The sequence below is a fragment of the Hypomesus transpacificus genome, chromosome 13, assembly GCF_021917145.1.
Source record: "Hypomesus transpacificus isolate Combined female chromosome 13, fHypTra1, whole genome shotgun sequence".
Classification (NCBI taxonomy): domain Eukaryota; kingdom Metazoa; phylum Chordata; class Actinopteri; order Osmeriformes; family Osmeridae; genus Hypomesus; species Hypomesus transpacificus.
In genome coordinates this window covers 5,725,220-5,737,592 of record NC_061072.1, presented here as the reverse complement: position 1 = coordinate 5,737,592, position 12,373 = coordinate 5,725,220, and positions in this window count along the sequence as shown.

Genomic DNA, 12,373 nt, shown 5'->3' with positions numbered 1-12,373 from the left:
GTCACGTGCTCCTGACCACAAATCAAGTTGCTCCCCCTATCCCTGTTGTGTCTAAGATGACTGACACATCCCAAACAACCTCCCATCGAACAGAACATTCAAACAGCCTCCTGCAAGGACATGGGCCTTGCACAGATCTGCACCCCCCGGATGAATTCCCTTGTGATGGAACAGCTCAGTGACATAGACTTTCCCAAAGAAAAGCTACGCTAGGACAGCCACCATGCTATTTCATTAGACATACTGGTCATCATCACAAACAGAAAATGGCATGGTAAAATGCATGGTTACAAACCTGAAACTAGTGTTAGAAGTCACAGAACTATCCATATTCTTCAAACAGATTTATCAACCCCTGTTTTATCTGTTAATACCCCACAGATAAAACTGGCCCTTCTAAATGTTAGATCACTAAATAACAAAACATTTCTAGCTAATGATGTGGTCAAAGAAAACAAATTAGACTGCATCTGTTTAACAGAAACCTGGCTAAACAACGACACGGCAACAGCAACTTTGATAGAAGCGTGTCCGCCAGATTACAGCTTCCACCAAGTTTCTAGGAAATCCAAAAAAGGTGGAGCAGTCGCAGCTATTTTCTCCTCTGAACTATTGTTCAAAATCACTGAGCTAGGTGAATTCACCTCATATGAATATCTTGCTATAGAGCTCAAAACCGAATCAATACTTTTTGTCATTATATATCGGCCACCCAAGCACTCGCCAATATTCATACAAGAATTCTCTGAATTATTATCACTATGTGTCACTAGATATGACAAAGTAGTTTTAAACGGAGACTTAAATATCCAAGTAAATAAAAAAGCCGACCCAAGAACTGTTGAGCTCTTAAATCTCCTAGACAGTCTCAATCTAACTCAACACATAACAGACGAAACACACCGGCACGGAAACACACTAGATAGTGATAACAACTGGACTAGTGGACTGGACGATCTACCCCTCTCAGACCATCATTGTATACTTTTTAATGTGGAAATTATCCCAACAAAAACCACAAAAGAATTCTTAGTCCAAAGAAGATATTTAGATGATACAGCTATGATGACATTTTCTGAACAATTTGCTCTATATGAACCAACTAATCTTGATTGCTCTCTGAATGAAATGGTAGAGAACCTCAATGATGCACTATTATCTGTTTTAGACTCTGTTGCACCACTGAAAACCAAAAAGAAGTCCACAAGCAGAACCTCCCCATGGCTGAGAAATAAAAATGTTAGTGAAACTAAAAGAAAATGCTGTGCAGCAGAGAGAAAATGGAGGAAAACAAAGATCACTAGTCACTACAATATCTATAAAGATACACTAACCACCTACAACAAAACCATCCGTCTAGCGAGGAGAGAATATTTCTCCAACATTATTACAGAAAATACCAGAAACTCCAGAGTTCTTTTCTCCACCATTGACCAGCTGCTAACCACTGTCCCTGCCCCCCCGCCATCCTCAGCATTTAAATGTGAAGAGCTTGCTTTGTTCTTCAAGAACAAAATAACTTTGATCAGAGCTAGTACTAGTAATAGTGGGGTCGAAACTGACATCAGTAGATTCTGCAACATAACCATGAGCACATTTACCTGTATCACAGTTAGTGAACTTTCAAATATTGTCAGTGAATCTAACTCCACAACCTCAGATATTGATCCTATACCCACAACATTCTTTAAGCGAGTGTTTGATAGTGTCTCAGGTCCGGTGCTAGAGATTATAAACACATCCCTTAGAACTGGCGTCTTCCCAGATGCCTTCAAAACAGCTGTTGTAAAGCCCCTATTAAAGAAACCCAAATTGGATAACAGTCTACTTGCAAATTACAGACCAATATCAAACCTTCCATTTATTAGTAAAGTACTGGAAAAGATAGTTTCAGTCCAACTAAATTATTTTCTTGAAGAAAATAACATTCTGGAAGTCTCGCAGTCAGGTTTCAGGAAATATCACAGTACTGAGACTGCTCTCACCAAAATAATTAGCGACCTCAGACTAAACTCTGATGCAAATAAAGTCTCTATCCTTATCCTTTTAGATCTCAGTGCAGTCTTTGATACCATTGATCACAACATCCTAATCAATAGACTGGAAAAGCTTATTGGGTTCACGGATAGTGTATTGAACTGGATGAAATCATATATCACAGGAAGGAAGTTTTATGTTAGTTTAGGAGACCATAGGTCTAAGAAACGAGAACTGCTACGGGGTTGCTCAAGGAAGCTGCCTAGGTCCATTACTTTTTTCTCTTTATATGTTACCACTCGGTGACATAATGAGAGAACATAACATGAATTTCCATAGCTATGCGGACGACACACAACTATATATATCCACTGAACCCAACGATGCAACGGCCATCAATTCCATTACCAGCTGCCTGTTGGCAATAAACAAATGGATGAATGATAACTTTCTTAAATTCAATGAAGACAAAACTGAAGTCCTACTATGTGGCCCCAAATCCAAAAGAGAGATGCTTACTAAGAATCTAGGAAGTTTAACCCCCTGGCTTAAACCAGAGGTGACAAGTCTTGGTGTAATCCTGGACTCAGATTTGAATTTCAACTCCCACATTAATAAAGTGACCAAAACTGCTTTCTTTCACCTGAGGAATGTAGCAAAGGTACGACCATTCATAAACCAAAATGATGCAGAGAAGTTAATTCATGCTTTTATATCCAGCCGGCTGGACTACTGTAACGCACTTTTCGCTCGTCTTCCCAAAAAAACCACTGAAAGACTACAGCTCATTCAAAATTCTGCAGCTAGATTATCAACCAAAACTAAAAGGAGAGAACACATTACTACTGTCCTAGCTACTTTACACTGGCTCCCTGTTACTTTCAGAATTGACTTTAAGGTCCTATTCCTCACATACAAAGCTCTACACGGACAAGGACCTAGCTACATTGCTAACTCTCTTATAAACTACACACCAGCTAGAACACTGCGATGCTGGCTTTGCCAATTATGCCCCAAAACTATGGAACAAATTACCCATAAATATCAGAGAAGCAAATACGCTAGACATTTTTAAAAGACAGCTTAAAACCTACCTTTTTACCAAAGCATTTGACACATTTTTATCTCAGAAGGGCCTTACAACTGGTAGTAGTTATATTATTGTTTTTATAGATTTTCTTTGTATTCCCGCAAAGATTGCGGCTTGTGTTTGACTTGCACTATTGCTTATGTGTTACATTTGATCAATTTTGTTGAGTTATTGTATTTTGTTATTCTGTAGTTTTTATTATTATTATTATAATTTTCCTTTTTTTTTTTTTTTTTTTTTTTGAGAAACCACAAAGACTGTGCAAGAGTGCATGTGTTTTGTTATGTGGTTGGAAACTGCAAGTGCAGCTCGGATCTAAGACGGATTCGAGAGACCGCAGATAGAGTGCGACTTGTCTGGATTGTTATATGTGTGGAAACTGCAAATGGCAGCTCTGATCTAAGACGGATTTGAGAGACCGCAGATAGAGTGCGCCTTGTCTGGGTTGTTATATGTGTGGAAACTGCACGAGGCAGCTCGGATCCAAGACGGATTCGAGAGACCGCAGATAGAGTGCGGCTAGTCTGGTTTGTTATATGTGTGGAAACTGCACGAGGCAGTTCGGATCCAAGATGGATTCGAGAGACCGCAGATAGAGTGCGGCTAGTCTGGTTTGTTATATGTTTTAGATCTATTACTTTTATCACTTGTATTATTGTTTTTGTTGATTTGATGTAAAGCACCTTGAGCTGCAATTCCTGTATGAAATGTGCTATATAAATAAAGTCTTACTTACTTACTCCCCACGGGGTTCGGGAAAAGTTTGATTTTCCAGCTACGGCAGCTAGCTCCGTGGTGAAGGAGTTGGCTAAGGCAAACGCTAGCGATTGGTTATGGCAGATCAGAGTGGCTCTGGGCAGATCCAATAGTAAAACTTCAACAGAGTACCCGCCTTCAAGGAAGTTAACGCTTGTCAATGGAGCGATCCCAGACCCTCTGTACAAATGAAATGTACGAGGGTCTGGTTAGGACCAGGCTAAGTGAGAGCGGCGCGGCCAGAGACATTTTGGTTGGGCGGCCGTGCGGCATATTAAACATAAATAGTTTTTCCGCGTGAGAAATACAACGTGTGGCGTGAGTGAGTGACAAAAGACCGAAATTAGTGACTGTCACGCTCAATGCGTGACACTTGAGAGCCCTGAACCCAGATTTATGAAGTGACAGATATTTCTTTTTTTACCTGGCTTTTTCAGTTCCTCCTGGCATCTTTTTCCCATCCATTTTATTATTTTCGCATCAGCTTAATCTTGTTAACTCCCTTCACAACAATAAATGATGATTTAGGGTTGTGTCCATGAAAACAACCTGTACACGCACTTGTGTTTGAGAAAGAGAGCATGCGCGACAACTGAAAATGGCACTTTTTAATGCACGGCCTGATCATGCGTTTATTTAGATTAAAACGTAGTGTAGCGTATTAGCTTACTTATCAGTCACATAGTAACTTCAGTGTTTCCCACAGATTAGAAAGCAATTTGTGGCGGGGGGGAGTTGTATCATGTCAGATCGGGGGGGGGGGGGGGGGGGGGGGGATTAAATAATTCCATTGTTAATAATTCATTACACAGAACTTTATTATGTTAAATATGAATAAAAAATTATTCAGGGACCAGCCAGGAACCTCGGGGGGACCGTGGATGACGAGCTTTCCCTCACTGCCCACATTGCTGCGGTCTCCCGGTCGTGTAGATTCACACTCTACAACATCCGGAAGATCAGGAGATACTTGTCTGAGCATTCCACCCAGCTGCTTGTCCAAGCACTTGTCCTCTCAAAGTTGGACTACTGCAACTCGCTGCTCGCCGGTCTCCCAGCATGCGCAACCCGGCCTCTCCAGAGGATTCAGAACGCGGCGGCCCGTCTGGTCTTCAATCTACCCAGACGCTCCCATGTTACCCCGCTCCTCATCTCCCTCCACTGGCTTCCCATCACGGCCCATATCAGATTCAAGACTCTGGTACTGACCTTCCGAGCAGTGAACGGGACTGCACCCGACTACATCAAGTCTCTCCTCCAGCATTACACCCCCACCCGCCACCTACGGTCTTCTTCTGACAACCGTCTGGTGGTCCCACCACTCAAGAGCGCCCGGTCTCAACACAAGCTCTTCTCCTGTCTGGCCTCCCAGTGGTGGAATCAACTCCCCACCTCCATCAGGGCCACTGACTGTCTCCCCACCTTAAAGAAAAGGCTCAAGACACACTTTTTCCGGGAGTACAACGGCACTTAGGAATGCCTGGCTGGACCTGATGTTAGTTTCCTCCAGGTTCACAATGACTCTTATTGAGAGACTTGTTGCTCTTGTTGGTTAGTTATAATGGATTTAAACTTTTGAACTCGCTGTGAAATATTTTACTGTTGATTGTTCTTCTACAGGTACACTCTTGCACTTTTTAGGTTTCATGATGTTTAACTGTACTTGCACTTTTTTGAGTTTCATGTTGTTGTTGTAACTTGTTTAACTGCATGCTCTTGTGGTTCTTCCCTTTGGCACTTAGTTGGTTTTTCACAATGTATGCCTCATGTTTTGGCTGCTTGCAATGTTTGGGGCTACCTCGTTGTTAGGATCAGTGACCTATGCTCTTTTGTAAAGCTCTCTCTTGGAAGTCGCTTTGGTTAAAAGCATCTGCTAAATGCATAAATGTAAATGTAATTCACACCTTCACAAAATCAACAACAACAAACAAATAATTTCTGCATATGCAGGTAGCAACTGTGACGGGTATGTAACAGCTGTAGCCACGCTCCGTCACGACAAGGCTCGTTCGCCACTCACTGGGCTCGAACACACAACCTCAGACTTTCCAAGCGTGACCACTACCAGCTATGCCAAAGAAAAGCTAGCTCTTTGTGACTCGGGTGGCCTGTTACATACCTGAGGAGCGAGTTTCAAGGTTCTAACTCCGTTACACAACGCTAATGCTAAATAACTATTAAACTGGTCGGCTCCATGACGCCGGGTAAGTAGCGTTTTATTCGGTGTGTGAAAAAACAAAGAGAAAGCAGGCGATCTGATGGCCCACGTATGAGCGGGCAGCAGAGCCGGATCCAGGGGGGGGCTGGGGTGGGCTGCACCCCCCCAGATTTCTGCCGCCCCCCCCCCCCCCCCCCCCCAAGCTCCTTCTGACTTCAGCCCAAATAGTTACATGTTGAATCTATGAAAAAGTCTGTTAGTGCTTTCAGTAATATGCATTTTTTTCAACCAATCTTTTTAAAAGATTCCCCAGTGATTGTCTGGTTGATAATGGGCAACGTATTTTGTGCTCAATTGAATGGCCAAAAATTTCACTCGTGCGCTGCGCACGCTCGCACTGTGGAGGATCCTATCCAGCATCACATCAAACCCAGGAAATGTCATGGGTTTGGGTTAAGCCCCGAATGTGTATAACGTCCGGCTCCATGCCTGATAAACACTCGGATCGTTAAGCAGACTCAAAAATGATAACAATGGTTATATAAAAAATGATACACCCCCTTCCATAATCATGATGCCCCCCCAGAAAAGTTCACTGCCCCCCCAGTCAAAGCAGGCTATATCCGGCCCTGATTAGAACTGCATCATTTGACGTCTGTATTAGCCTATTTGCATTTGAATGTCCATTTTACTTAAAGGGGCAATTGACTTCAAAACCGATTTTACCTTGTCATTGTTGAAAAACGACAGTTCGGAGGGTAAACTGAACGTACCGTGAATATCAAAGTCCATTGACACCTCTTTCCTATTCAAATCTCAAAAAGCAAAAATTTGGCTGTAAAACGCTAGCTTTTCAACAAAGCCACCGGTCCTACGTAGGACCGGTGATCGCCCTCTTATTGGCTCTGGTCTGTATCTTTGTCACGCCCCAGAATTTACATCCAGACCAGCCCGAGGTAGCGTCTATCTCCGATACTAGTTTAGCTGCGCGCTGCTCTGTGTAGGCTACTTATAAGGAATTACAAAGAAGAAGGTTTTGAATTATAACAAGGATATTGAAAATGGACCACGGTCGTAAATGCTGTGTTCCAGGCTGTACAGGGAAGGCTAACACTCACAGTCTTCCCAAGGAGCCAAACATTCAACAGGCATGGCTGCTGTTGTCTATGAGAAGATCCCGGCGAAGTTCGACACTCAATCATTCATTTGCTCTGAACATTTCACCCAAGACAGTTTTGACAACCTTGGAAAATTTCAAGCAGGATATGCTAGGAAGCTGAACCTGGAAAGAGGTGCTGTTCCAACCGTATGCTCATTGCAACCGCAAGCTAAGGACAGTATGATGTTGTGCTAACAGTTATTAGCAATGCTAACGTTTCCTGTATATAGCATACCAGGTAGAATGCTAAATACGTTTCTACACACATCAAATGACTCTAGCTAGACTAGCTGTAGTCGGCATTAGAAGGGAAGCTTCCGAAAAATAGCCAGAAAACAAACTGCAGTCTGGCTTATTGCTAACGCCTGTCTAGATAATCTATTTGAAAGAACTGGAGAAAGGCAGGTTCTAGATACAGGATAGTTAGCATTGCTATTAACTGTTACTAGTAACACTTAGACTGTAGGCATGTAAACAAGTTTAGCTTGCTAGTTAATGCAAGAGCATAGGTAGAATGTGTGATAATTTAGCCTAGTTTATTGGCAATGGGGCTAACGTTGATTCATGTTCCTGACTGTGTTTCATTCAAATAAATAACCTGTGTAATGAAAATCTACAATTCACGATGCATGTTTGTCCAGATCTTTGTCATGTTATTTTACAGCAAGATATCTAGAGCTAGCCTAGCTAACTAACTGAAGCCGAGTAGAATCAGGATATGGTTTGGTTGCTAAGCTGTAGCCTAACGTTCTACCCACCTGAATCAATCCAGTTTGCTTCAACAACAGAAGTGGAAACAAGTAATGTTATCATTTCAAATGATATATAGTCAATCTGTTGAAAACAGTGTTGTGTAGACACAATAGATTTATTTGCGCATTTTTATTTCAAGTCTCCAACTTCGGTGTTGCTGTTGGCCGTGTTGTGTTTTTGCTCCCAGCTTCACTCGTTGATAACCAACCAATCAGCTTGCAGCTGATCTAAATATTAATGAGCATACCATAAAAGGAGAAAAGCCAGTGTTTTTTCCCGGGAACATTTCAGAGGATCTGTCAGAGGGCATAGAACAGCACACGGGCCATTTTCAACCCAACCAATGTTACATACCCTATTCGGAGACCTTAAGGAACAGTGTGAAATACCCAAAAAACACAGTCAATTGCCCCTTTAAATTGCGGTTGTACGTTTTGGTTGAAAACGTATTGGACTGAATAAAAAAAGGTCCACTGTGGATACTTATTAGTTGGTGTAACGGAACCAATTGTCTTTGTCACACAAACTCATTACATAAGACTCAAGATTGACTGGACACAACTTTCTACTCTAACTTTCCCACATTTCTTCCATTATTTTCCTTCCAGCAAATTCTTTCTTTTGGTTAAACCATTAATGACATATTTCGCCCTTGTAATATTAATACGGCATGACACCAGAAATAGTTCCACTGGTAGTATTTTTGGATGACACACACACCTCAAAGCATTTAGGGAATACACTGTGGTAAATACAGGATTTTATTTCAGACCATTCTTGACAAAGAATTGTAAGATGTAGGCCTAATGAGATCAAAATCTTCATAATAACCATTTAAATACATTAAAGCTTCAGGAGAGTTACTGATCTAATCAAGCTACTTAGTAGGCCTATTGATGACTTTCCGATGTAACTTAAATAATTCATTACTTAAATAATGAATGAATTGCGTAGGCGGGATACAAATGTTTACTTAACATACAAACAAAAGTAAATGACCATGCGCGATTCACACACTGTTATTTTGTAGCCTAATGATATTATTTTAACATTATCCCTTAGCCGACATATTAGACATTGTGATGATATCATTCTGTTGATACACTAGGCCTAGAGTGCATGTATTTATTTTTGATACTGAGACTGCAGTCGGACAATCATCAAAAGGACTGTTTGGGAAGGAAAATCACTGATTTATTTTGCATTATGATGTCACGCCTGACGCGTTTTGGCAGCCGATATTACCTAAGACTGACACAAACAGAAACTCAGTACAGAGATAATTAAGGTCTTAATGCGAACCACTAATATTAGTGTCATTGCACAGTTAAGAACAAGCACTGTCAGAAATATGGGAGTTACATCATGTGTGAGAACTTTTGGTGTGCTTTAGTTGGAAGAGAAGCCTTAAGTAGGCTACCTGTGTGCCTTACCAGTTGCCAAATACTAGTAGGTAAACACAGTCTTGTGTTCACTGAAGAATGAAGCTTAACCCTAACTTTAAACAAGATGGTCCTTACATGGAAACAAGGGTGAGTTTCTCTTTATTCAGTAGAGTATAGACAGCTGACTGGCTTTATTTAAAAAATGGTGTGAGAGGAATACTCATCTGTGAATGGCACCTCATTTGTAGCGAGTAAATGTCATTTTAAATGGATCACAGCTCATAGCATGAAGCCTTTTCTCTCTTCCCTAAGAGTACGGTGCCTCCCTCAGAAGAGATCCCTCCACTCTGACTGAAGGGGGGAGAGGGGTGTACATGGGCCACCACCCGGCCGAGGGCAGGGGTCCCTGGGCTGAGGAGGGTGGACCTCCCTATAGAGAGAGCAGGACCACCAGAATGGGAAGGGTGGAGCCTGTTGAGCGGAGGGCACCAACGTACAAAGAGGAACTAGAACAGCAGGTGACCGCCATGTTAATTGCGGCAACATTGCCCTTTTTGGGGACAACTCCCAAAAATCTAGTTACGCTGCTGAAATAACACCCCTCTGCTGCTTTACGCTTTACTTTTTGCAACATAACTACTCTTTTCGACGATCGCTTGATCTGGGCTGCACAGTCTAAACGGTTTGGTTTGTTATCAACGTCAGAGCTGTAGCTATGCCACTGCATACTTATGAATAATTATGTAATACAAAAATACAATAGAAGTATGCAGTGGCATAGCTACAGCTCTGACGTTGATAAAAAACCAAACCGTAAAAAAATCGTTTGAAAATGTAGCAAGTTATGGCTATTTAAAAAGTACATGTAGCACCAACCCAATGTTATGGGTGAGCGAGTTCACTGTAGCAAGATAGCCGCCATGTGAAGACATACTAGACTCCGCCGTAAGACATCTAGGGCCCTATCTTGCACCCAGCGCAATTGACTTAGTCAACGACATCCTAGTTTGTACTCGACGCAAAGCCGACTTTTCCCTCCACAGACGCACGTCGAAATGACTTTGCCCTCCCGTGGGCGGTTCAGCGAGAAAGGAGGCGTGTTCTGGCGCAAACGTTCCCTGGTGCCATCTTGCAGTTTCCGAAAAACAATTCCGCTACTGATCAGGAAAAACGTGGTCTAAAGTCAATGGCGTATTGTTGAGATGCTATTTTAAGGGCGCAAGCTTGGTCCGTGCCCACTGCTGGCGAGGCCAGGGTCTTCTATCTGCGAAGCTACGTTACATTGTTTTGATTTATGGCATGTTGAACTTCTTCAATGATTATAAAAAGATTTTCATAAGAAATGTCTATGTATGTGAACTTGATTTGTAACAACTGTGGCAATTTCCTTCCATGACTATTTAACCGAAGCTAATTTGGTTAGGTTTTTTCTTCTAATTCTAAGAACTAAACAATTAAAAAATATAATATAGGCCTATGTAAAAATAAGAATAAGAATTTGAATGAGCAGTGTGAGTGGGCAACCTAGTGCAATGTCAAAACTGCTCTGCCTTTCCCATACAATGTCACTTCTCTATCTTTTACGGCCCTGACGAGAATGTTGGTCTCCTCGGATGTGAACCGCAGGCGTGCGCCTGGCAAATCCGCCGTTATAATAGCAAACTACCATGGAACAAGCGCTGCTCTTAAAGGGAATGCGAGATGATGCTCTGATTGGTTTATTGCACGTTACGCCCAAACCACACCCATTAGTAATGTAGTTACTTCAGACCAACCCTTATTAGATTTGCGCCAGGCGCAAAGTCATTTATCCCGCCGGCAAAATAACAACCAAGCTGAAGTCACGCCCACAAAGTTACTTGCGCTTTGCGTTTGGATACTTGCGTTTCAGATCGTCAAAATAGGGGAGCTAGTGTTTATATATATATCTATGGATGGAACACCCCCCTGGCAGTGTAGGCTACTCTCACCTGCCAATAAATGCGTTGTGATTGTTGTTGATGGTCAGCCTTACTAGCTACTGTAAATGACACTAAAACCTAGTCTAGCTACTCAACTGTGTTGTAGGCTAGACTTAAATCCAAAACACTACTATTACTAGGGCACAATATATTTGCAAAACTCATTCGTATCTATACTATGTTCGTCGCCCACAAAAGTGAAAAATACATTTCCAAGTTAACCAATGCGCCCTCGATGCTACGAGACAAGATGATGTCATTTAATTCGCTGAAGTGGCACAGTGACTTGCAGAAAGAGAGTTGGCCCCAGATAGGAAGACGACATTGAATTAATATTGATTTTCCATCTAAATCATCAGAATGGTTGAGATAGAAATCTCAATGCTAAATAAACGTTGAATCACTATTGCAATATCGATGAAAACATAGGGTACATTGGAATAACATTGATTTATAGTTGTCCTGATTAATTGATCAAACATCGATTTGTAGTTGACCGGGTAAACAACATGTTAAAAAGTCATTGAATTATAGTTGACCAGAAAATGAAAAGGAATTGAATTGAATGTTTGAGTGCAACCGATTCAAGCCCGTCGGCACAGCTCTTTGAGCCAAGTTAACTAATTTCCTCGCTCACCTGGCTTGAGAAACCCGTTCTCAAAGATTTACCTTTAGTCATTATTTGGGTAGCACACCTATTCTGAATGCCTTCGCCGGAATTCAAATGAGCCATTTTAATCTAGATTAATTCCAAGATTACAGTGAGATTAATCTAGATTTTAAAAAAATCCCCTACCAAAGCTGAGACCAAACCTACACCCTTGTAGATAACCCAATTCAGAGTACAGGAACATGGCCCAAAACGTTAGCTACAGTTGTTATCATTCACACTTATACTTGTAGGTAGTAAAAAGGGGTTAAAAATTGGGATTCCCAAATGTATGCATCATATAATGAACACATTTTTTGTTGCTCAGAGGTCCAGTCCAGATGATGTAGGCCCAGTACAGCTCCATAAAACCTGAACAAATTACCTACAAATAAATAAAATCCATTCAGGAAACTCAGAAATCCAGTGCAGACAGTGCAGGGGGGTATTCCAGGTAGCGGGTTTAAAAAACTCTAAGATTAACC